Source organism: Neolamprologus multifasciatus, chromosome 15, assembly GCF_963576455.1.
Source record: "Neolamprologus multifasciatus chromosome 15, fNeoMul1.2, whole genome shotgun sequence".
Classification (NCBI taxonomy): Eukaryota; Metazoa; Chordata; class Actinopteri; order Cichliformes; family Cichlidae; genus Neolamprologus; species Neolamprologus multifasciatus.
In genome coordinates this window covers 33,391,553-33,418,918 of record NC_140453.1, presented here as the reverse complement: position 1 = coordinate 33,418,918, position 27,366 = coordinate 33,391,553, and the positions used below count along the sequence as shown (strand labels likewise).

General features: G+C 41.3%; 1 protein-coding gene and 1 long non-coding RNA gene across 3 annotated transcripts in view; one reads left to right on the top strand and one right to left on the bottom strand.

Annotated features, from left to right (window-relative positions):
- Positions 1-838: 838 nt before the first annotated feature.
- Positions 839-2,723, bottom strand: LOC146502490 (uncharacterized). Its single transcript, XR_014869594.1, has 2 exons — positions 1,751-2,723; positions 839-985 (listed from the first exon to the last, which is right to left on the bottom strand). It is a non-coding gene; the product is annotated as an uncharacterized LOC146502490 (long non-coding RNA).
- Positions 2,724-5,511: 2,788 nt separating this feature from the next.
- Positions 5,512-27,366, top strand: part of ptprsa (protein tyrosine phosphatase receptor type Sa) — a 236,639-nt gene continuing 214,784 nt past the window's right edge. For both annotated transcript variants that reach the window (XM_085132277.1, XM_085132278.1), the window contains exon 1: positions 5,512-5,861. The gene's annotated coding sequence lies outside the window, so the exon portion shown is untranslated. The remainder of the gene's footprint in view (positions 5,862-27,366) is intronic.

Sequence of the window (27,366 nt, the reverse complement as noted above, 5' to 3'; positions counted from 1 at the left end):
AGCAAAACACTTTTTTGAAAAGTCTGTAACAAAACCATCAAATCTGATCAAGGTTATTAAAATGCTGCCAAAGAAGAATGGATTGGAATTAAAAAAAAAATACATATCCTAACCTTAATTACTGGGGAAAAATGATGAAATGATGCTCATAGTGAGTAAAAAGTAAACTGTGTGCATTTTTTGGACAGAGATTCACTTCTAAAGTGTATGTATAATACAATACAGATACATAAAAAATACACTCCAAAAATAGAAGAGTCCTTGAAATATACAAAATATTATTAGAAAATGGAGACACTTTGGTACAATGTATACAATGTATGAAAAGATCTTTACTGCAGATACTACTATGGCTCTGCAGATTTTTTCTTTTCTTTTAACCTATGTCGCCTCACCTTGAGGTTGGTAAATCTGTCTATCACATTTTGGTGGTCAAGTCTCTCACGCATCTTTTTCCCAACTGACATCACAGCCAGGAGCTGGAGTCTGCTTTGACCCATGGTCCTTCTCAGCCAGGTATGGAGCTGACTCAAGACACTAAAAGACCTTTCACAGCCACAGCTGCTAACTGGGTTTGTTAGGGCAACCTGAATAACAGTTTTCAGTTTGGGGAAGATCTGATTATCCAGAAGATTGTACAATGTTAACATATCTGGAATGGCACCAGCCTCACTCTTGAGCTTTATAAAGTCTTTGGCAACCGTGACTTCCTCTGACTGGAGCTCAATATGGTAATGCAGTGCCAGGGCTGACAACCCAGTTTGTTTTGCAGATTCTGTATAGCAGCTTTAATATAGGGAGAACACAACTTCCAGATTGTATGAGTTGTTTGTATTAGTTGTTTGTCTTTCTTTTTCTTTGCCAGTTAAACAGTTACTGTTTTGCCTGTTAGTACTCCCTGTCTGTTTTCTTACCTGGTACTTCCTGATCTTGTACTTTGTCCTCATGTTCCCCTCTTTCCTCTCTCCCTCTTTGGACTGACAATCTGTACACACACACACACACACACACACACACACACAACAGGAGTTATAAGGTTAATGGGCATCCAGTCAGTTAGCTAGTTAGTACCTTGGGTTCAATATCGGCACATGCACATATGGCAAAATAACCAGTTTCTCTCATTACATTTCAAACAGGACAGTGGTAACAACAGCAGGCTACAGACAATGTTAAGTTTTAGATTTTAAATAGGCTGTATACATTTCAATAAGATCAACAGGGCAGTCAAATATTGCTAATTTTACTACAGAGCAAACATCGTCGGAAAACACGTTTTCAACTAGGGTTGCCACAAACGATTATTTTGATAGTCGACTAGTCACCGATTATTTTTGCAATTAGTCGACTAATCAGATCATGCATCCATTGGATGTACAGCATACAGCTTATTGCACCAGCATGCATCTGCTCTCATATAACTATCATTAGCTTACAGCTCTAAGTGTTTAAGGTATGTGCTAACTAAAAATAAAGACAAGATGATAGTTTATTAAATTTGAATGAAATTTGCAGATTGTTTCGGTGAAGTTTAATAAACTCATTGTTATCTAAAATATAACGGGACACCGGAGTATATTCTCGAGCATGTCACACTTCTGATAATCAGTTGTCTGCTTGACGTTTATTCAGCTGTGTAAAAACTATAACTTTAATCTCAGCCTAACCGATTTACTCAGGAACAAATAAAATACTAAAAAAAGCCAAACAATAACATTTTTAAGTTATCTAAGTGACATTTATGTTTAACCTGAGTAGCGAAAGACCGCAGTGGGTTTGAAAACGATTTGCCGGAGTCCGGTGTTCTCACGGGCTCTAGAGAGCCTTGCCCCCGGCTAGCTATCAAGCTAGTGGGTAACAGACGTCTCCGAAAACGTAGGAGCGCTTTTGAAAATATGTGGTGTCTTGATAAACTGAGCAGATATTTGAGGTTTACACAGCTACATTCTCGCCTGAAAATATGCTAAACGTTTATTTTGTGACCCAGAAAGAATAATAAGAGTAATATTAAAACTAACTAGCTGCCGCCATTGTTGACAACTGAGCTGGGCTGCGCTATGAATTCTGGGACACAGCTCCTTCTTCTTCTTCGGGGTTTAACGGCAGCTGGCATCCTTGTACATGCAGTGCTGCCATCTTCTGTTTCAGTCCGTTATTACACTCTTAAATTCTACTACTTGTTGCTGCGTCTTTTGTGATCTTACAAAGCTTCAAACGACGCATCGACTATTAAATCAGTCGTCGATGATTTTGATAGTCGACGTAATCGTGACTAGTCGACTAATCGTGGCAGCCCTATTTTCAACACAGCAGGTTACCTGGTGTAATGTTTTTCAGTTAAAAAGAAACATGGTCTGACTCCTACCTAACTATATAAAGAGTAACTGAAAGTTAAATGCAGCTAATATGTCCTGTTTTAAGCCAGGCACTTCCACCTCTGCTCCGCTGCGTCTCAGCCACCATCGCTCTGGCAGCAACGGCGCTAAAGCAAGTAGGAGAGAGCCGAGCTGGAAAAAAACATTTTGGGAGGGGGGAGGGGTTATCTATACTTTTGTTGTTAAAATGTTCCATCTCAATTAAGTACTGTATGCTTTTTATACTTTTAGTAGTGTGTCCCACAAACAGCAAATATTTTTTAAAAAAGTAAGACATCTTTGGGGGTGCTTTGATTCATTTTGGGGGTGCTGAAGCACCTCCAAAACTGGGCTAAAATCGCCCCTGGTTTCTATACAGCTGGGTGGGTGCAATGATGTTACTGACAGTGAACTTTATTTTATTTATAAGGTTCGTTAGTAGAGTTGCCAACCGTCCCGTGCAAACCGAATCGTCCCACATTCAGACAAAATATTACCCGTTTTGTATTGAGCTGAAAAGGAGCACAGTTTGTCCCATACTTCAGCTAGAATGGAAAAAGACACAAAGCTGGAGTTATTCTGTCTTTACGCTGTCAGCTGCCTCTTCTTCGCTCATACTTCCCCCTCCCTCTCCTGTTTCTACTTCAATGAACATGATCATGAAACTGATCAATGATCTGCTGATCAGCTTTTCTCTCTCGTTTGTTTATCGCCCACTTTGCACCAGAAAGCAGAAACCAGCGGATGTCGCGTTAAACAACAGCTGCACGTTTAAGCTTGATCAGCTGTTGTTAGAATTTATTTAATATTAATTTCGAGTATCAGCTGATGTTTGTTGGAGCCACAGCTGTTAAGCTGCTGATCATGATATCGGTTTGGATATGTGGTGAGAGGGGAACATGAAGATGGAACCAGGAGATGTCCTTACTGAATCATCACAGCTGAACAGGTGATGGACACACAGGTCTTCAATGAGTTGAAGGAAAGTTATGAACTGTTTCTGAGAGACAAATAACACCAGGATCCTTTTTTTTTACGCTGACAGCTAGTAACTTTGCAGGGGCAGGTCTAGCAAAATTTTGCCAGGGGGCCAGGTAGGGCATTAACGGGAAAAGGGGGCACAAAGAAATACGTTCTTATTCTCATTTAAAATGTCTCGCTTTTATTAAATAATTATCTGAAGCTTACAACCAAAGTTTTTATCTGACGTAAAATGTATAGAAATCATACATATACCAACAAGACAGTGTACATCACTGTCACAACAGCGTCTGTTTTCATTCAAAGGCTTTATGGCATTTCCTAAAATACCTGGGGGGCCGGTCTCTAGTCGAAATGCCCGGGCCGATTTTTTGTCGCAGTCCAGCCCTGGCCCTTAGCATATATTATATATATATATATATATATATATAAATCCACTGGTGACAACAAGTGAGAGTGTGTCTATCACCACAATACAGAAAACAGCATGATAGGTAAGATGGTCTGACAGAAGGCAGCAATGTATTGAACACAAAACCTGTGTTTTCAAGTGTCCATCAACTGCCATTTCATGGCCACTTGAGGCTAAGTGCCTCCTTCAAGGAGCAACTCCATGCATTAGGAGAAGTATGAGTGGCTGGTCTCCAGGAGGCTAAATTTAAAGTTGTCCCTGTAAGAGCATCTGTGGCACTAGACAAAGTTGAGGAAGGCAGCCTTGTCACTTAAAACATCTGATTAACTACAACCTGCAGCTGAATCTGATTGATTAAACGTCCTCTTGGGCCTTATCATTCTGTTTTTTATTCATTTTCTGGGGGGGTTTAGAAGTCAGCAGCAAAGTGCAGAAAATACCTCACTGTCTTCTTACCTATTGTGAAGGTTTTGCAGTAAACCCAAACAAAAATAATTTTATAATATTAACGAATCACACACTGGCTTCTGTATAATACATTTCTTAAGTCACACCTTGCTCTTGTAGTTGCAGTTTTGTATTTTGCCCTTATGTAACCACGGTGACCTATACTGTTAAAATGACAAATGTCAGTCATTCACTTGAATTCCTGAACAGAAAGGTTTCAGTGGTTAAATATTAGGTTTGATTACCTCAGACTGGCACAGTGGAATTTTCTTTCTGCCTGACAAATGTGACAGAGTTAAGATCTGTGCTTGGTTTTTATAACTAGTGGTGTGATAAATTTGTTAAGCACTGTACATTTTAGGTAACAGGGAAGAAAAACAAGAAAATAAAAATCCTTATACACAGAACATTGCATTGAATCTGTTGCGCAACATCTGTGATTAAATGAGTTTTGTAAATATATTTGAATAACTTTGGATAATGTTTATTAGCTTTATTGCTGATATACTTTGATGGGACCCATGATAATGTTTTTATATAATAGTATTTTGAATCTTCTGGGGAGGAAATTCATATCATATGGAGATAACTTATTGTTAACTGTGTTTTAGAAGTTTAAAAATATGTGTGCACTAGAATACAATTTATCCACAGTCTCGTTTAAATAAATGGGTAAATAACAGTCCAGTGAGATGGATTGTTTGCATTCGCAGTGTAATATTTGATATACACACGAGCTTATCCTTTGAGTCTGATACGAAGAGATGATGCTTTATCTTTAAGATACCCCTGCTGCACCAAGTAGGGGGCGGTTGCCATGACGCAGTGCGCTGTAGGCATTGGCCTGTTTCATGCTACCTTACCTTCCCTCTTATGGCGGGTAAAGGCAGGCTGGTGATGCTACTGGATGAAACCTTTAGTAAGGCGGGGAAAAACTGTATGACTTCATCATAGCGAGTGGAGCACTGCAAAAACCTGCATTCTAAAAAAAATTCTTCTTACGCATAAAGTCCCGTTTTTTTCTCCACTGCTCAACGAAATTGTTTAGGGAATATATGAAAAAGTTGCATTATAATTCTGAATTATCTTGAGTTAAAATAGGTCAAAATAGGTCATTGTAAAAATTTAGATTTTTCCTTTTTTTAGAGCAGTTTTCATGTATAGTCGCTAATGAGTAAAATATTAATTAAATAAACACACCAACAAAGGTAATGATAATAAAGTTAGAATGTTAAAGTAGCTTTATAAAAGAAGGGGGCAATGAGAGGAGGGGGGAGAGAAGACAGAGAGAGCCTTCAGTTGAGGGGTGGCTGGAGAGGGAGGGCCGGACGCATGACATCATTCCCTCAGCTTCTCTGCACGGACAGAGCTCTGGTTTCTCCAAGTGCGCACGGCGGCTGCTGCTGAGGGAACGACTCCTCCTGCCGTACCCAGGCGCGTCCTGAGCATCCTGCGCTCTTGGGTGGATTTTAAAATCACTACTTAAGCCGGCAGGGGAACCCGTGTACGGTTCCTCACTGGACCTGCCGCGGGGACGAACATATTTAACACAAACCCGGGGATTATTGTTTGTTTTAAACATGAAGATGTGATGGGTTTATGAGCTGTGAGAGAGCGTGAGAGAGAGAAAAAATAAATAAAAGCTGGAACTCCAACACCGACAAAAGGTAGGCAGACTTCTCAGCCTGTTTTCTCGAACAGTGTTCGGCTACTTTTCTTCCACTAGACCTTGGTTTTTATGTCATGGTTTTATCTGTGTGTAAAAGAAAGGGGGGAAGCATCAGGCATGAGGTCTGGGAGCGCACAGACCTCTTCTGTCGTCTTAACACCTGCGCAGAGAATAAGGCAAGTCTCCAAAGAAAGCGTTTCAGAATACTGCAAGAAAGCACGTTCAAGTTGAAACGGGGCTTAGCGACGGAACGAGATGCTCGAAAGTCCCGGACTCAGCGGGAGATTCGACTCTGCCCTCGCAAAGGTGTTGCTATAGTGGCAGAGCATCTCTGCCGCTTAAATAACGGGGATACGTTCACGAACGACGGTCGCAACAGGCACTGCTTCCCTTTTCTGTTCTGCTCTCCCACTCACTTAATTACAAAATGAAAAAATAAGCCTGGGTGGTTCTGCAGCAGAAAGGCGAAGCAGGATTTCTTTATGGTCTTCTTTTACTCCTCTTTACGCAGCATAGAGCTTCTTTGGAACATTTTTCTTAATCATTCGTTTTTTTCGGGCGGGGGTGTGTCTCTCTCGCTTTCTCTCTCTCTTTCTGTATTTCTCTCTCCGTGTGTGTGTGTGTGTGTGTGTGGTGGGAGGGGGTTCTCCATCTAGCAAGTGCATCTCCACAGGGGGGTGTTTCATTGACCAAGTCAATCGTGACAGGCGTTTCGTTAGAATCCGGCTATGCCCACAGACCAGGACACATCCAGCTCTTGTCGTAGGCATCGGCCGTAAAAATGCTATTTTCGATCATTTCTGTCCCCTGTATCTCTTTCCCCTTTCTCTCTGTGGATCTCTTGTTTGATCAATATTCAAGCCTGAGCTGTAAGTGTTGGACTCTGAGAGCGGTGTTTGGTCTGCGCCCCTGGACGGGCTTTTGCTTTTGCGCATCACGTTGCCTCTGGCTTGTTGAACGTATTTTGGCTCGTTTCGAGGTGCGCCGCTTGAGCTTTCCACAGAGCCACCGAGGTGGAGTCAGCACAGCAATGACACTGACTTTGTCTAATTGCCAGTAACGTCCTTGCTGAAGCTGGAAACTCCGAAACGATTGGAATTTGCTCCCGTCTGTAGATCCTGTCGCTCCCGTTGACATTTGACGTGAAAGACCTTAGCCTCTGAAGACATATCTAAAAAATTAAAAAGCTGGTTTTATACACACACGCACACACACACGCACGCACGCACGCACGCACACACACACACACACGCACACACACACATTCTAAATTAAACAGTCACCGGGACACGGACTACAAACTGAGTAACCATTTTTTAAGTTTGATAAGATTTGGATGATTCCTCTCATAGTTTAATATTTTTGTAAAAGCAAAGCAAACACATCATGTATCATTTGGATTCATTCTTATTATTATTCATGAGAGCAAGGATAGTCTTTTTAGGCGATTTCTTATTTCTAGCAGCATTTTTTTTTATTTCTAACAGCATATTTTTATTTGGAGTTTGGTTTTGCCATATTTGCCAAAAAACAATTTAGTCTATCATTTTCACGAAGTTGTGCATTTCCCATCTTGTTCCATCTCTTTGTTTCGATCGCAATGAGCGCATCGCGGGTCAGCAAAGCTCATTAAAGCCAGAGGAGAGAACAATATCTCGCCCGCGCCAGGGTTGTTAAAAGAAAATGGCTTTATTCATTTTTCTCTGTACCAGCGGTAACTTAGTTATAGCTTTTTTATGGTGCCTGGAAATGGCTCACAGGCTCGCGGTGCTATGTAATGTAATCAAATTTATGATGTTGCTGTGTATTACAATTCCCTGTTATGCTCCGTCACATGAGAAATTTGGAGTGACTCCCGCCCCATCCTCCACACGGGCAAAACACAATGCCCAGAAACATCAGAACAAGTCAGGTTAACAGCCACCAGTGGGCTGAAGAAGAAGAAGCACGCACCCCTCGGCCTCCACTTAAAATAGCCCACGATACTTCCTAAATTATATTCTGACTTATGCTACCACAAATTTATTCAAGCAACCAATCACGTGCCTCTTGAGTTTTACATTTTTCACATTTTATGCACATTTCTTTTCCAGTAACAGTCAAAAGTTTGATTTCTGCAAAGAAGATTTAGAAATATGCAGAGCTGATTTCGTAATGATGAAACAAATGATGTGATGCAGCTTAGCACACAGAGCAAGACATGCACACATACAGATTTGTATTCCCTCATCTTTTTTTAGGCAGAACAGCACCCTTGGGATTCATTTGGCTATTATTTGTATGATTTTAATATTTCAGTCTAATTTCTAATTCAGATCCATATTTTAGAAAGATGTGTCGCTATGTTTCTGTCCTCTTAATATTAAGATGCAGTGGTACCCAATGATCACTAATGCAGAGCACAGTCTTTCCTGTCTGACAGGCCTGTGGAAGAACAGCCTTTCATACTTAATTGGAGAACACATTTTATGCAGTTCTTCAGCATCCAATGTGCGTTCATGGAGCCGTCAAATACCCATGTTAGACATGCAAAAGAGGTCATTCTAACAGATCAAGGATCAAAGAGTTGGATAAAGTCAGTGAGGACTGTTCTTTAACAAATAATATTGTTGCTGGATGTCTTGATACTCCTCTCGTTCAAGATCGGTTGGCTGAGGTGCAAGGTGAAACCCTCATTGGCACAACCAGTGAGACCAGCGAGTGCAGAGCATTAAAGGTGTTGTAATAGAAGAGTATGTTAGCTTAATATTCAGGCTCTATGAATGCATGAAATATGTAATAGGATGGCATGTTAGCATCCGTTGTTTGCTCCTGCTGAAATATGCTTCAGATATGCTTGCCTGTCGCCAGCTGTACAGTCAAGACACTTTCAGGCACACGAGTGAGGCCACGGCTGTTAAAAATCACCACTGGACTTGCAAATATGTAGAGCGACAGACAAGCACCTACAGACTCACGCACATAAACATATGATTTTATTACAAGATGAGCCATATTCTGCAGTTTCATCAAAAGCCACCAAACCAAAATTTTTGGTCATGCTATTAACGCAGGTGAAATGAAAATGGATGTGGAGGGCTGGTAGAGCTATTTATGGAAACTCAGATGCTGTAAAGTAACATCAGAAAGAAAAGAGAGAGAAGAAAATATTAAATCATAGGCACCCTTCATGGAGCGTTTCGTCCATGTGCACCGAGGCAGTCTAATTACCAGGAGAGTGCTTGTTAGTTGTCACCTCCAGATAAACAATGGGCTGTTTTATTCCTCCTCCCCCCCCCTCCCCCCTGCCTGTGGCAGAGTTTGAAATTCTAGGTAACAAAATGTCAGCTTCAGTGTCCATTCGCCTTCATCTCTGCATCTCTGCAAATAAACCAAAGTAATTTAAATGCATGTTAATAGCGTAAAACAAGATTGACATCTAGAACCAAACAACTGCTGACTGCCACTCCAGAGGTGATTAACTTATTAAAGAAAAACTTGGGAAGGATAGAAGAATGTGACAGCGCATTTTGTAATCAGCCATGTGTTTCAACTGTGCCCTACTGTACAGTAAATCTTGTCAGAAAGCATATGGTCCTGAAATATGCTAATGAGTTCTGGAATATTCTAACAGCAAAGAAAGAAATGTCCTTGCATCCTCTGAATTTGTCATTTCAAACAGCTGATATATAAGCTCTTTAGAGAAAGTTGACTGTCAGAATGGGGGCAAAATGCACTATTCAAAACGTTTCCATGAACATTCTGACCTGGTTTGAGCCTACCATTGGGCTTGACACTTTAATGGCTTTGATATGTACGCATTTTCCCAGCACAGCTAACATGTCAAGCAGGAAGGTGTTGTCTGATCCTGGAATAATTGAAATGTTATCCTTCATTCCAAGTAAGGAAAGGAATCACTTGTGAGGGATGGGGTTAAAAGCCTCTGGGCCTTCCTCTTCTTGTCTAATGTGTTAGGCTTAATCTAAAAAAAACAAAAAAAACAGGGTCTTTTCACGTCACAATCCCAGTCAAATAATGTGTAAAGATTATAGTGACCAGAGGAAGTATGTTGTACTAGTTTTGCATTTTGTTTCAGTATGGTTTCATTACGCTGTTTAATTTCACTGGTAAGGATAATGCCAAAATATCATCATGAGACATACCGCCTTTGTGGGTATGGATGTGTTATATTACCTATAGTTTTGTGTATTTCCAACAAAAAAAACACAGGTGCTGTAGCCAAGTTGACACCAAAAAAAAAATGCTGAAATCACTTATACCACTGATATCTGTGGCCATGGAAGGGGCTAACACAACAATTCCCTCTCATTCACAGATGCAGTCATATGAAAAAGTCCAATTTTCTTACCCAGCTTTCCCTGTAATGCTAAGTGACGTCTGATTCTCAAACCTGATGGAATATAGAGTGGTTCTCAAAAGGCATCATGACAGAACTGGCATTGCACCAGCACCCTACCAACATCATTAAAGCAGTATGTCAAGCATCGCACTTTAAAACAGGTCTTTAAAGATGACTACAGTGGTAATCTGTAGTCTTAGAAAACCCAAGCTCGTGGGGGGGCTAGCTCTTCTCTTGAACGTACCACTGCCTCTCAAAACATTTGTCATATCCCCAGTTGCACTCCAAGCATTCTAACTTACGTAAACACCTGTAAAAGAAATTAGTCCATTCATTTTTTGTGTGGGGTTCACAAAGGTAATGGGATTGTATATAATGCACAACTGAGATTTCCTGAGAACTAAGTAAAAATGAACAGAAATGTTGCTTTATTCGTCTCTTTTAACCAATAAAAGTTCTCAAATCCACAAATTACAAAACATCGATGGCTGTGAGCTTGGCAGGATGTTTTCAGGAAGTCAGACAATTAGGAAACCTCTCACTGGATACATGTAAATGTCCTTTGGGAAAACAATTTTCCTCCCGGGGGCTGTGTCTCTTGAAGGTCACAGCAGCATTTCACCTCCCCACTTGTCTTGCCCATAACTACACCACTGGGTATCGCTGGATGCTTCCTGCCAAGCTAGTGAGGGGAAGCTGATATTGGTATGGGTCAGTGAGGCTGATGCATTGTGACAACAGCAAGAATAATAAAACACTGTCTCGCCTGTTTACTGCTCGCCAGCATTATAGTCAAAGGATTGACAAAGAATGAGTGATTCATATCCTTTCGTGGATAGTCATTTATGTTTGATTCAGAGGTGTAATGTAACACACCGGTCGTGGTACCTTTGGGGCGTGGTGTGGTCATCACCGGGAGTAGGTGGATGGCTGAAGATGCTTGTGAGGTGAGGAAGGAGATAGAGAGCATGTCACACAATAGCAGGGCTGAATGAAGACAGAGAGAGGATAGCACTGGTGGTGGCCTTGTACATTTCATCTGGAGGCCCTAATAAAACCCTCACAGGCCGTCATTGATCTCTCCCAGAATAATCCATTTAGACTGAGCGTGCCTGGCCATGTGGGGCCTCTTCAATTATTTATGGGAGAATGCTGTGCAAGCTTCCGTTGGGATGCAACAATGTGCCCTGGGAAACCTGTGAACTGAAGATTGCTGGAGAGCAGGGGAGACACTACATTTGGGAGGAGGAGAAATGGCAGATGAAAAAAGAGAACCAGCTGGAGAGAGATATGAGGGACAGGGGGAGAAAAGGTGGACAAAAGAAAACATGGAGGGAAGGTGAAAAAATTGCAAATTTGAGAAGGAAGGAGATGACAGAGGGGAAACAAAAAGAAAGAACAGAGAAGCAGGAATGGCAAGGTGCCGGTGATGAAAACAGAGGAAAAGACAAAGAAGAAAAGTCTGCAGGGTTAAGTTTAAGAATACAGCCTTTAAAAAGACAAAGGAGGAGGAGCGATGGGTGAAAATGGAGGATAGAGAGTGGGTGCAAAAAGAAAATATCTAAGGAAATTAAAGAAAGGAGATGAAAAAGGGATATGGAAGAAAGGATGAGGTGGGTAATGAGGGGGCAGAACATACTAAGTAGTAGTGGGAGAAACTGGTACAGATGATGGAAAGATCAAAATAAAAGTCAAACAAGAGTTAAAAGTAAAATAATGGGCAGGGAATAAAAGTAGGTACGAAAAGACAGGGGGAGGAAGGGAGGGGGAGGAATGGGGTAAGGAAGCATCAGAGGTAGAATTATAGATGAGAAAGGGTAGAAGAGTTGACAGGAAATGAGGCAGGAATAGATGGATAGGAAGAAGGTGGAGGATGGGACCTTTAAAGCAAGTCATGAACATCTATTGATCATGGAAGAGTTATGGTTGCTATTGTGCTAAGTGGAGACATGCCAGCTTGACTGGCTGTACAGTTGATCATTATTCCTGCTGCAGTCACCTTTTGTACTGTGTTGTAAAAAAAAAACCCATGGCATTCTTGCGTTTAGTGTTGTGTTTTGATCAAAAGTTTATTCAAATCTTTTGGAAGATTATTTAATCAAAGTGACTTTCACCGTGTCACCACAGGTTTTTCAGGGTGATTTGGGCATACATCTAAGGTTAATCTAACGTTGTATGATAGTTCTTTTCATGCCAGGCTACTTATCCCAAACTTCCTGCTGCACAGTGTATTTTGTGCAATTATCTGTCCACAGGCCTCTCAGAAATCCAGACAGATTTATCTCACCTATAATTCCCAGCATCCTATTAGGTTTTCCGTCCAGTGCATTCTGCCAAATACAGATTTATGATTCTGCAAAAGACAACTAAAATGGAAACTTTTGTCTGTATGGTTGAAAGATTATGTCTAACACATTCTGAGATGGTATATCTTTGCTTCACAGTGTCTCTAACCCTAGTGACCTATTGATAGCTTCTCTAAAAGCTATTTTAGCATTTAGAACATTGGACAGTGCGGTAGTGTCGCATCACAAAAAGCTCCTGGGTTCATATTCAACCTGGGGCTTCACTGTGTTGAGTTGGCATGTTTTTTCTGTGTCTGTCTGGATTCCCTCCTGGTACTCTCACAGTCTAAAGACATGGGGCATAGGCTAAGGCTAATTACTGATTCTAAACTTCCTGTATGTGTGAATAGTAGCCTGTCTTTATGTATTAGTCCTCCAACAGAATGATGACTTGTCTGGAACGAACCCTGCCTCTTGCCCTGTGACAGCTGGGATAGGCCCCGACCCCTCCGGTGCCCAGAAGACGACGGATGGAAGCTATTTTAGCAAAATGTTCACACTTTTCTATTTTCTGCCATGGTACAACTACCATATTAATTCATTAAGAACAGTTGTGCCATCTGTCCTTAAATGATCTGCAATCCACATTAATCTTAGATTAATATAGCTGGCATTTAATTTTTTGATTATATCAAGTCATGAGTGTACTACATTACAAACTCTCAGTGGAAACACAAAGGCGAAGGGACTTCTTCAAATGATTTAAACTGTTAGTGAAGTACTAATTGAGCAGACTTGCAGTGGCAATGGGGGGAAAAGAACTGTGTAGTGGCTATTACATAGGCTATGTCAAACTGCTTAATCAGATTTGCTAAATGATGTGGCGGTGTAGCTATTAACTAAAGATAGCAAGTTTCTCTTTAATTAGTAGGATCCCATTTCCCACCCCTCTTCCTCCTCCCAAGCAGCCACCCAGAATTTATTGTGTGTCCGCAGACATTGATTATCGGATTCTAGTAATTGTTTTGTCTTCGCTTGATTAACAAACCTATGTTTTCTCCAGAGGCTATGTTCAATAGCAGCCATTAATGGCAGGTCTCTGGCACAACTTTGAATGCTAACGAGATGTTTACGATGATTACAACAGAAATGCATAAAAACTTCCACAGAGGAAAGAAAATGTTTCCTTATTTTCTCAGGTTTAAAGAACAGCAAAGTTTAGTAAAAGGTTTCGGACACAAATGTTTGAGTTTGATTGGTCCCTCCGGTTGATGGTGCTTTGTGTTTTTTTGTGATTCCAGTCCAGCAGATGCAGGCAAGATGATAGATCTGCAGATGGCTGTGTGAACCTTGGCATTGTTGGCACGTCAGGAATTTGAGCAGTCTGCCTCGTTTTTGATCTTCCCCTTTTTTGAGAGAGGTTGAGGTGAGAAGCAGAGTGCATTCCAGCTGCTGAGGAATAGGCATGTAATGAGAAAGAGGCAGAGGGGTGATGGAGAGCTTTTGGGGGAGCTTCGGGTCATGCTAAGGGGCTTGAAGAATTCAAGGGCGTAAGGTTTGGATGTAAGCACACTAGTGTACTCAGATTCTATATATGTTTTTTGTAAACCCTGTTATAAGTAAGACCTTTACCTTTTATCTGATGCCTTTCAAAGGTACTTGCCATTCTCTGTCTACTACCACAACACCATGACTGGTCTTTGACTCGTATTTCAGAGGAATGCATTTGGAAAAATCGAGATTATTTCTTTTTATATATCAAAATGTACAAGAAACATTTGTGTGAGCATGCTGTTACTTCGAAATAATAAATTGGCTGTTCTATTCAACATCCAGGAGGAATTTGGATCACTTATGCAACATTTGTGAATGAAATGATCCAAAGTCACCAACTGTACAATCTTATGGCCATGTTTCAGTATAACACTACTGCACAGTGTGGGCGCCAGCATAGAACTTTCCTGTCAAAGACCTGAAAGTGACTCAGCCTGCAGTAATATTGAGCTGGAATGCACAATCCTGTTGCAATCTAATAAGTTGCTTTTCATTGATACCTGTGGTGACACATCCTTACAAAGCAACCCTTTTAGTGCAATAACCAGTGCAGTTTTCATTCTTTTGTTGCCCTCCCAGTAATGCAGCATGCTGCACTGAACCATCTGGATGTAATTCTACTTTTCCTGGCTTCTCAGCAATTAATTCTATTACATTTCAGTTGGTTTGGCTACACGTCTACCTGCATTTTAGATCATTTTGTAGTTTTTTATTTTTTATTTTCTAAATGACCCCACAATTTTCCTGTTTCCAAGTTGATGAAATTAAATGTATTTGTAAGAAAATGAAGAAATGACAACTGATAAATGCAGTCAGTGGGACTTTTATGCTGGCTTCCCCTGTGACAATCACCTTTAGGCCTCAATCTGCTGCTTGAGTTGTCTGTCGGTTGGTGCTTTTAGCTCAAACCAGCTGCTGAAGCAAGAACAGGATGCTGCGGGAGACGAGGAATGAGCTCTACTTAAAAGTAATTTATATTTACTGTCGTTTTGTTGGGTGAAGAGGAAGTGACAAATGCGAGCTTGTTGTTTATGAGGCTTGGCTAAGTGCTGGCAGGGATGCTTTTCTCTGAGGTAGTTGGCTCTGTGTTTAATTCATGTCCTTGGGAGGTGCATTGCTTTGTGGTGTAGTGTGTGGCAGGCGAGCTAATGAGAGGTGAACCTATCTGCTTCTTATTCTCCATCTGCCTCCCTCGCACTTTGCCCCTGCTTTCTCCCACTTCTTGCCCCTGTCTCTCCTGCTTTTCTGTCCTCAGTCTCTGCTTTGACCTTTTTTCTGCTTTCGACCCCGTCCTCACAGCGCCTTTCGTTTTCTGTTACTTTGAGCCGTCGTGGAAAACGCGTACACAAACTTTCCTTGAAATTACCCCCTAGCTTGCTGTGCTTATGCGGATGTGAAACATGGAAATGGAGCATACTCCTTGTCATCACTTCCTGTCAAATAAATCATTCAGACCTTTGACAAAACCCCAAATAGGACTGCCAATTTTCAAAGCTGTCCCGTTCATCACTTTGATTCATCTTCTCAGAGATGGAAACCCCCACCTACCAGCCATCACCACATACTCACACACACACACACTCCCTTCAGTCCTCCACCATCACACATTTACAGTCAGAGAGTTAGCTGGAGAGGCTACCCTGCATTCAGTTTTCAAAGGAGAAGCAGTTCAGTGCAGCACCAGTGGATGTGGGCTCTAAAGCACCCTGAAAGAAAGACAGGAGAACGACAGGGGTGAGCTGAAATGTTGACCTCTTTGTCACCTCAGCTCAGCTACATCCACTTTCTTCTCCTCTTTCTCCTGTGTACCTTGTAAGGTGCTGTTTTAATTGACATGAAGAAAAAAGCTCTAGTTATCTGGCTGCCTGCTCCTGTTTCATGTCACAACTTTTTTTCCCCTCCTTCCTTGTTCCTTGTCCATCATTCCTCTTCTCTGTGTCTTTGCCTCTTAGGCTTTCCCTTCTTTTTATCTGTATTTTTTTGTTTCTCTCTCTCTGCCTCTTCTTTTCTGTGCCTGTCTTCCTTCAGCACAGAAACACAGCGTTCCCCACTGATTGCCTGTGTTGTTTCCCTCCTCTTCTTTCCTCCTTGTCTAGTTATTTACATCTCCCTGCCTCACACCAGCCTACTCAACTTGTCTCTCTGTTCTCAGCTCTGACTTGAAATCTTTATGTAATTGCTTCTTAAATTTTGAAATGAGGGTATCAGCTCGGCTGCATAGATTCGGTTTGCAAAACAAAACAATGGCACATGGAGCGGTGATATCTATGCTAGTTCCGGCACAGATGTAATCTTAAATCAGTAGACAGTAAACATGGAGGGGGCTGTAATCAAGATAATGCGTCAAAATATCGGCTCAAATAAGTGCACAGAGGACTTGCAAGGTGTGTGCCAAGCTGTGACACTTGCTTCTACAAGGACTTTGGTTCCAGCTCTTCCTCCATTATTGAGCTGTCTATATTTCCATCTGGCATCACCTGCCAGTGGTAAACTTTCTCCTTCCATCCGCTGCTTTTCAGTGCATGACAAGTTTTGTTTGACTGACACTTCTGTACGTTCTTCCTATGTTCGGTGTAGTCAGCCCGGAAAATGAAAGAAATCCATTTTCACTTAGATCTGTAAAGATAGCAGCCCATCTCTCAATACTATGTATTTTCATCCGTTTCATGATGGACTCGTGAGCAGCTGAATATCATCCTTGCCTCCTGGAGGACATACAGTAACTGTTCTTTTTTTATTGAAGCTACCTTCGGGTCACGACGAGTCAGTGATATTTCAGAGTTTTTCAAAGATGGGTTTTGTTGAGTCCTAAAAGCAACATATTTTTGAGTTCATGATCAGGTCCACGCCGAGATGTGTATATGTGTCAGTATTAGCAGAGAGCAGTTATCCATTTTTAAACTGATCTTCAAAAGTGCACATCAATTCAATCCTTGTATTGCAATTACTGCAAAACCTATACACACCCAAGATATTTACAATATATGCATAATATAAAAAAAAGCATTGATAAAACCTGTATAGATGTCATCTAGCTTAATTTGTTATTATTCTTCTGCAGTTTGTATGCTCCTTTCTGTAGATCACTTCCAAAAATAGCCCTTCCGTGCGTAGCCTGTGATGGGACTTTCTATACTCCCGGGTCAAATGCCTTTCCCCTTTTACACTGATCGTCACCTGTTATGTATTTTTCATAGCTCTGAGTGTCTGTCTTTTTTTTCATCCTGTATTCCCTTTTGCCCCTCTCCTCCCTAAGACCGGCTTGTCCTGTCACTCCAAGGTGGGCCTTGAAACTCTGCCGCATTTTTTCACAGCCGCCCTTTGTTTTCATCTATTGTTCTTAAAAGCGATTATGACCATCAGACAGGGCCATTAAATATTTAGTGGAGCTCGGGCTGCTGCGTTCTCCGGCTTCACAGGAACGCGCACCACAGATGTTCAAAGTGTCTCTCTGTAGGAAGGCGGTGAACAAATACTTTGAGGGGCAGTCACTCCATTAAATAAACGCTGCTTTTTGGACATAGAGTATGTGTAGATCTTGTGAGGTTCAGTGGCAGTGCTTAGTGTGTTTCTTTGTCCTTTAGGTAGTGACACACACATATATGCCTTTGTGTTTGTGTGTGCCTGTCTCTGTTTGTTTAAGCCACTGTGTTTTGCATTCACTCATTTATTTGCCTTCTGTCTTTGTCTGTTTTTGGTGCCTGCCCCTCACATTATTTTGCTTTTCAATATTAGAAAGTATATATAACCCAATCCTCGTTTTCCACTGCAGAAAGACACAGAATGACGAGTTGCTTGAGAGAAAAAATAAATAAACTCCTCTGCTATTGATTTAACTAAAAACGGTGGATTCACCAATTGCCTCTCCTGTTACTGCTACATTTAATATTGAAGTCCAAATCTGAGAAACTGCACTCTGGTGCAATACTCTATAACTATAGGAGAGAATTGTGTCCATCCCTGCTGCTTTCCACTCGTCATCTTCCTTTCTGTTTGGAGTAAATCAGGTAAAGCTAATGTTTTTCCCAAACTCTGTGATATGTATGCATGATATGTTTTGTGTTTCCTTTTAATATAATTTCAGTTGTGGATTATGGGTAAGCAAAAATCATGCTCACTGTTGTTGTTTGTTTTTTTTATTGCAAAATATTAAACTGAAAATATTTAATTCATCAAGGCTTACAGGTTGAAAAGCTGCAACATTCATCGTTGAAGCCATCGTGCCCTTGAAGCATAACGGAGCTTTGTTGTCTTGGCTGTTATTATTCAGAAGGATTTCAACTGAGAGAGCAGCCAGGAGTTCAGTGTCTTGCTCAAGGATGTTTTGGCTGTTCTAAAAATGAAAAGTGATGTGCCAGTTATGAGACGTCCAACCACGAGTCCATCCTGCCAGTTTATAATCTTATATTTACTGCAAGTCATGATGATGAAAAAATGTTTTGCCCTACTAGATATTATGTCTCATATTGCGTCTAATAATATGGCGCTGTCTGCTTACACCGAAGCTTCATTTTCTATAAACAAGTTAAGTGAGAAACACTCACTCTGTAGTGATTGTCTCGTGGCTCCATGTCTTCCTCCTGTAAGCTAAAGATGTACAGGTTAATGGAGTGGGAAACTCCTTCTGTCTGCATGTTTGTTTTGTCCTGCTCGGAAAACTTTCGGGAATTCTCCATCATCTCAGTATAACAGGCAGCATAAACCATTAGGAGTCCAGTTTACCTGTTTGGTGCAAATGAAAGTGAGAATATTTGCAGTGGAGAGGCACAGTCCTCACAGTGGGAATAGTTTTGCCAGGTGGTGGCCACAATCCATTGCTTTCTCCTCATCCGTCCTTTTTGCTACTGTCCTCGTCACTCCTGGCATGAGATGGTACCCTATTCAGGTCGCACAGGTAGTCCAGCTCTTCCTAAATGGCACATCCATATGTGCCACAGGAAGATGGCTTGCTGTGTCTACCTGCACAGTCTAAATACAATACAATACAATACAATTTTATTTATATAGCACATTTAAAAACAAGGTGTATGCCAAAGTGCTTCACAGAAACCAAATAAGAGCAATAATAAGTACAAGTAAATAAAATAATAAAATAATATAAGTACAAATAGAATATACTAACAGGTGGGAGACTTAACTAACCAGTGATGCCAGGCATAGTAGGGACGAGGCAAAAGGCTGAAGGTTTAAACATAAAAACATTAATAAAAGCAAAAAATATAAGTTACAGTACAGCTAAAAATGCAGGGTCTAGGAGGCAGGGAAGGCAAGGCTAAATAAATACGTTTTTAATCGAGATTTAAAAGATTGAATTGAATCAGACGCGCGGATAGCCTGAGGAAGATTATTCCAGCGGTAGGGTGCAACAGAGGCGAATGCACGGTCACCTCTGGTCTTAAGGCGGGATCTAGTTTGCACCAGGAGCATTTGGCCTGCTGATCTAAGCACTCTCCTAGGGGTATAAAAGCTGAGGAGATCCTTAAGATAGCTCGGCGCGGTGTTATTTATGATTTTAAAAGTGAGCAATAAGATTTTAAAATCGGAGATCGGAGAGAACTGGAGTAATAGACTCAAACCTACCAGTTTCGGTTAAGAGACGCGCAGCAGCGTTTTGAACGAGCTGCAGTTTGTGAATAAGGGCAGAATGGAGATAAATAACACTGAGATGATCCCAGGAATTGGGCCATTACATGAAGAGAGCTGGGCAATTTAAAGGCATTAACCAATCAGCAAGACCAGAATCTGCTCCTTTGTGCAAGAAGGAACAGGATGACTCCTGCCAGGGCCCCACAAACTGAACTCTAGCAGTCTTTTTAAATGCAGCTCAATTGGAGTTTGCCTGAGAACATCAGAACTGGCATGTCCACCACTGGCACCCTGTTCTCTTCATATTTGACAGTAGTGCATGTGACAGATGTGAAAGTGTCTGGAGACACCGTGGCGAACGTTAAGATGCCTGCAACATTATCCAGCATGACCGGTTAGTCAGTGGGTCGGTGCAGCATATCCTTAGAGTGTCACACAGACCTCAACGTGCTGTTGTGTACTGGGCTAAAATCTTCAAACCCATCATCAGACCTTATGCTGGGGCAGTGTGGACTGGGTTGCTTGTGGAGCAGGACAATGAGGCCTCATGTGGCCAGAGTGTGTAGGTAGTACATGGGACAGTACATATTGGTGCATCTGAAGCCACTACAGCTCATTGATGCCCTGATCCAGGTCTGAGAGGAGCCCAGCGCTCCATCTATTGTATTACCAGGAGCATGCCCAGACATTTTCAGGCATGCATGCAGGTACATGGGGTCATAAACATTATGGCCACATCATGATTCAAGTTGGATCAGCTTGTGATTTCAGTTTTTTAGTCCAGGCCTCAAAGTGCTGAAATAACAGATTCCATCCCTCTCAGATGTTTTAGTTACAGCAGTGTCTCTCTCCCTGTTTAAATGCTCATTCACTGCTGAGGTGTCACCTCCAAGAAAATGAGAGCATTTTGATTTTCAGCTCACCACATACTAGGTCAGGACCTCTGGACGTGACATTGTATTTTACCCTCAAAAAGTCTGAAAGGTTGTATTTTAACAAATACCATGATCTTTGCCCAAAAGGAATCAGTCAGGGTTGTGATCCAGTAGCAGCTGAAACGTCTAAAACTAGCAGTCCGAGACAAGACACAAGCAGCGGTCCTCTGGGTGAACAAATTTATACTTTTACCACCCCAACTGCGCTATAAAGCAGACTTGTTTTCATTTTTTTATGCCTCCTTATCCACAAAGATGCTATTCTAGAGCTCTACTTGTATATTAAAAAGTGACACAAACAGAGTCCCCAGTGCATTAAAATGAGACTGTGTGGACAAACTGAACAAATCCACAAGAGTTTAAAACATGAATACTCCTCATTCTGTTGAAGGTGGATAAAGGAACTCAAAAACACACCTAGTGCAGCTTTGAATCTCTGTAGAAGATTAAATCACTGGTTAAGGCAGACTTTGGGTGCAGCTAAGAGGTGTATTTCAAAGACGCTGAAGAGCCTATTCATACTTATCCACGAGTGAGTTATGTTAATTGATGAAAGTCCTTGGTTTTAATGGCCATGTAGTAGCTGGTATTGAGAAGAAAGTGACAAGCTGTGATATGTGCTTGTATGGGCCAGCCAGCTAAACCTCTCTTTCTTCCTCCCTTTTTGCCTAATGGTTGATAATGAAGAGGGCATCTTTACAGAAATGACATGCGCATGTCCTTTACTGGGAACAGACGCACGCATAAAGGCTGGGCTGACTGCCCTTCAGAATACTGGACCTGACATTAATCTTTAAATGACTGTTGCTTCTTCCCTAAGACTTTCAATCCATTAGTGGCCACATCTTGAGATGGAGGAAGATTGCCAAAGAGCCAAAGACAGAGAGCGGGCAGCGTCTGTGTGTATGTGTAAGTATGTGTTGCGGATGTGTTGCGGATGTAGAATGGTGGAGAGAGTGCAATGGAAAGGATGATGTCAATGATAATGGAGGATGAGGACAGGGAATCAAAGAGAGACAGAGACTGGCTTAGGCCACGATGAGGTATGCAGAGATATTGTGTGATAAAACAAGTAAGACAAAGAGGGTACACATCCTCAAAAAAAAAAACAAAAAAAAAACTTGTCATGTCAGCAATCATATTCCTCCATTGATGCCACACTGGCACACCCTGTTCCCCCATCCTACACTCACACACGGGGATTAAACTGAGATTTGGCATCAAAGGGTTTTTTATTTTATATTTTTTGTCTTGTTTTGACAGAACAACAGAATCAATAGATACTGAATTACAAAGGCAAGTTAATGTTTCATGTTAACACGTGATCCCAGTCTTGCTTCAGTCTCCAACATTTCCATTATTGCACACTGAATAGCGCCTCTCCCCTCGCCTTTTTTCGTGCCATTGTTCCCTTACTTACCTCCTCCTGTCATTTCACATGTCCCTTTCACACAGTCATTCCATATATCACTCTGTTTCTTGTTTTGTCCACACTTCCCATTCTGTTCCGTCTTCCCTTCAAGCCAGATCCTTCCTCACATCTCACCTTATTTTTTTCTTTGCCTTGACCTTCTTTTATTCTTTTTTCTAATTGTACTCTCTCCCCGCTATTTTCCGATTCTAACTATATGGCTACTGCAATTACAACTTTTCTACCCAGCCCTTTGTCCCTTTCCTCCTTTTTATGTCCCTTGCCTTTCATCCTCCCCACCTCTCCTCCTCACACCCAGCTTACTCTCTCCTTCCTTTCTTCCATTTTCTCTGCTCAACCCTCTTCTTTTCCCCATATCCTCTTGTCCCCTCATCTCCCTCCCACTGCTTCTCTAGCAGTGAGCTATAGTGACTCTGACATCATTACCCTTGTTGTGACAGGTTTCATTTGTACCCTGTGGACCTATACATCAGCCTGACTGATAGTCCAGGGCCTGGGGCCAACAGAGCCCCACCCAGACTGGGACAGAGTAACAGACAGAATGATCCTAAAACCACTCCAGCCTGCGTACCACTGGATTTTTTTCCATTACTTGTTCTGATATGTCAAATTCAATACCAGTTGATAACACGCCCCCAAAACATCAGCCTGTCTGAAATAACAATCCCTGTGCTGGAATAAAATAAACACATTTCAAGGGGGAAAATGCACACTCACACTCTTTGATTGACAAATGATCTCTGGAAATTGCTATACGGGAAAACTAACGAGAGCTTAGAAACAAATGGAAGTCATTAAATATGGCATTTAGTAGGACTTGCAATGCAACAATTTGCATGTGTCCTTTGAATTAATCACAAAAAACACCCTGTTTTGATAGTTTTGTTTAAACATATGACGAGTCTTGAAATGTCATTGTACTGATTTGTATGAGCTTCAAGGTTGTCTCAACAATTTGTATGAACCCGCAAAGGCAGAAGTTTACCAGTCCTATGACTTAGTCAATTGATTACACAAGTGCTTATAGCTCATTATATGTATAATGATGTATAAATATGTCAATATAGATAATGAATATTTACTTTTACACAAATCTAAGTAATGAAAACTCAATATAATTTAAGAGGGTTATAAATGACTGCCTCTCACGTCAGTATTTATGCAGTTAATGTTTGTTTGGGGGGGGTTAAGTGACGCATAAAACACCCAACCTGTGTTTTATAGTCAGCGAAGCCTTAACAAGACCTTTCAGAGATTTTCCTACATAAAAAAGACAAAAAATTCATACTGCTAATAGACTGCAGGTACAAAAATTAAGCAATCACTCATTTACATTTTAAATAATCCATAATCCAAATGATTTGTCCTGTTCTTTCATACTGCTCAGCACCATTACCAAAGTGTGTAAGGTATTCCAGTCAGCACAACGTCTTATCCATCTCTACACGCTCACAAATGCAGCCAATACATTAACAATACCTCCAGACTGCTCGCAGTCCCATTGATCTGTGGTCATATTAATGTGTGGCTTATGAGCTCGACAGCATCCTTTGTGGCCAGACAAAAATGAATCCACTTGAGTGTGGCGCGTTTAATGGCCGGCCTCCACTGTTCTTTCACAATGGAACAGATCCCCGTTGTGTTCATTAGGTTGTGCAAAGTAGAAAGCTTGAAAGAGGACTGCTATGAAAGATCTTCATTTTACAGCCACCTGACCCCCCATGAGTGTAGCGTACTGAAGGAATGGCATTGTGAGAGAAGTTTGAATATAAAATTAAGTGGAACATAATAGTTTTACATAACAGGACTAAATTTTTGACTTTGAGCCTTATTGGCCTGTTACAAAAAGCACCAAATAAGCATCTTTTGAATAATAAATCCTATTACCACCTCTTGAATTACAGATAGTCATGTTCCAAATAAGCACTTTTGAAATTAAGCCCTTATCTTTTTTTTCTCTCTCTCTGTGTAGATTGTCAGTCACCCAGGTCATGGCAGTCTTAAACAATCTTTTCAAGCACTCAAGACTTTGCATGTAAATCAGTGGGAGCAATCACATATGGTCATTATCTGTTGATGAGTTATCCCACGGTTCGGTGATTTTTTTTTTCTAGCCGTGTGCAGCCATTGTGTTGGCTCAGCAAGAGCATTTATAAATAAGGGCTAGCTGTCTCGCTGTAGTCAATACCCCTCCATTCACCGTGGAGGTTAGCCAAGAACAGAGTTGAGCTCAGACATTTTTCATGTACTATCCTCTAGAATATAGCCTTTTTGTGATGTGTGTATGTGTGTATGTTTCTTCTTGTGTCCAAGCACCTGTGTAGGAAACTATGTGTGCAACGCATTTTTGTGTGAGACACAACTTAGTTGTACGTGTTGCTGAAGAAAAAAGACTGACCACACAGAAGGCACATTAATCATCCCATGTTTCTCTCTTTTCCCACTGCCTCGTGTACTCGGAGTTGAGGCCTGATGGATGGTTTGACTCTCGTTCTAAATTCCAAGGGAGAGACTGTAGCCTATCGACAGGCCAGAGATCCCTTGGGGAGTCCCTAGCTTACCCTACAGCCCATACGTCTCTTGAAACTTATGTGTGGCTTCTCATGTATTTATTCCATACATTGTAGATGTGTTCTCCCTGACTTAAAACTGGAGTGGGAAAGTGACTGTGCAAATGTCAGCCCTGTTACATGATTTTTGACTGCCAAGAAGAGTAAATGGCTGGGAAATATTCACTGGTGTTAGAGCAGAAAGACTGAATTCATTATAAATTGACATCATTTACAGAAAAATAATTTTCCACTGACCATTTCATGTGGGCATTGGTGAGTTTACCATCTATCTTACCCATTTATACGATGTACTTCAAAGTACTTCATGTTATTCATAACGTAGTATCAGCATCATAGCTTTGTTTTTTTGTTGTTTTTTTAGGAGGTTGCTCTTTAAATGCATTTTATCCTATCATTTACTACTTTTGTGTTCTGTTTTCAAGGCTAGAACAAGAAGCTAATATAAAATAAGTGAAGCACTAAGCTGCCAATTAAAGAGAAGATACAGGCTAGCATGACTCCCGTTTGCCACCTCCTGTGGATCACTTAAATCACCCGTTGCTCCTTGATAGCTGATGAATAATAATGCCGGATCAACATTAGGTCTCCTGTATTCTGAAGTGAGAGAAAGGGAGAAGGAGAAGGGATGGGACTCAACCATAACATAATTAATTTTGGTGTTTTTTTGTTTGTTTGTTTTTTGCTCTTGGATTGTTTTGAGAGGCAAACAGAAAATGCAAACAGAGGTGAAAACAAACAGGAAGCTCTTAGTTTTCCAGCGGTAACTAGTACCTCAATAAAGAGAGAGGAAATAGGAAAAGAATCCACACAGAGACGTGACTGCGGTGTGCCTCTCCTGTTTTCTTTCCCTCTATGGCTGTCTCCTTCTTTGTCTTGTGTGTCAGTAACTCCGTGTTGTCATTCACCTAACCTTGGTGGCAGAGTGGAAGGTTTCTTGGCGCCTGCCAGTTGTTCTTGGCACAGAAACGCAAGGGAATAAACCTCAGCACTTTGATGATGAGGCGCTTAGCAGATGTCTGATGTACAGCTTGACGAAGCTTCGATTTCCCAAGGACACAGTAACTCCTCGATATGTGACAGGATGTGCATGTTTATGTGTAAGTGCAATGAATCAGGCTTTGAAATTACAAATCAGAGCGAGTATTTGGCTTCCTTTCAAACATATTGTTGTGCACCACCCCGTGAGTCTGATATTTACAGTAGAATTGTGCACTACCTTCATCGTATAGGCAAATGGATGTTGACAGATGCTTGTGTCAAGCAGACTGAGACAATTGGTGGTGACAGCCTGGGTCGACGTGTCCTGAGAGCCGACAAACGTCCGTCTAGATTTCCAGGTACGGAAGAATTTTACCCCTGGGATGTTTCAGCCTTGAACATAATGAAGCATGTCTAGTGACAAGGTGGATGGACTCCTTCAAAATATATCTGAAACAAGGTTAGAATGTGGATAACATAGCAAGGAAAAGAGGTTATTTCCAACCTCAACCAAAAAGTTTATAAGCAAAACCCTCACGCAACATATTATTGTTCCAGAATTTATTTTATGAGCCGAAATACATTTTTACTGTGTATCATTGTGTCATAATGCATGCTGTAACAGCAAGTTTTATGACAGTTTAAGTCAGTCTCCCTGAAACATGCATTCAAGCACTACTTTCATCTGGCTCGCTGTGCATTTTGGAGTATTTGGCAAACCTCTTGCGCAGGTTCAGTAGCTCATAACTCAATTGATCTTTTTTTGGGTTAGGGTTAGTTGTGGTTGCTGGTTCAAGTGGCTCAGAGCAAAGGGTTAACAAATATTTTGATTGCCTTCACTATCTAGCATGACACTCTATAAGGATCACATCAGTGTATCCTATCAGGTATGAGGTGGCAAGTATGCAAAATGCCTGACAGCCTCTTATGCAGCCATTCACACTGTGACTCAGGATGCAAATTGTTCAGGCTCTCAAACCCTATGGTATCAGCCAAATGTTTAAGCACCACCACCCCACCCCTTCCCCAAACAACTGGGGGTATGTGGTGGTGAGGTGAGGCATAGGAGCACTTGCAGAAGTAAACAAGTGTACAAAACAGACATACAAAAGCATCTATCCCCACAGAGACCTGGCTCGCGCTCAAGGTCAGGCAATATCGGCAAATGGTAAGATAAAAGCAGAGCATTACTTGAAGCCATGTTGCAGTCTGAGATAACATCTCATTCAGTGGTACATAAAAGACAAATGTGTCTGTGGGTTTAGTTAAGCCCAGCCAGTGCTGGTTTTTTGGGTCAATACAGATTTTAGAGATTAAAAAAAATCTTATATATGTAGGCTCTATGTATTTATTTATATCGGTGCTTTTTATGAGAGCCTGTCTTCTTTCATGATATTGAGACAAATTGCAGTATGGCCATGAAAGCTACTCTGCTGATTAACTCTTCGCGGATGGCTTTTTATCTGTTGGCATTTGATGTACGACATCTTTGTAAGGGCTACGGTCGAATGCAATCACAGGGCCTTTCATTGCAGGGGTCCCTTCAGATTGCCTGCTAGTTCTCAAGGGAGGCCATCCCTCAGAAAATATTGACTGTTGGACAGTGAGCGCCTGTGTGTATTAGAGGGGCTGCTTTAGAGAGAAATTGCAAATGCCTTTGTGTGTGTGTGTGTGTGTGTGTGTGTGTGTGTGTGTGTGTGTGTGTGTTGTGCTTGTCTGTCTCCATGTACTAATGGAGAAATAGGAGGAGAGCCACCCAGAAGGCAAAGGTCACTCACCTTGTAAAAGGAATAGAAGAAATTCTGTTTTTTCACAAGACAT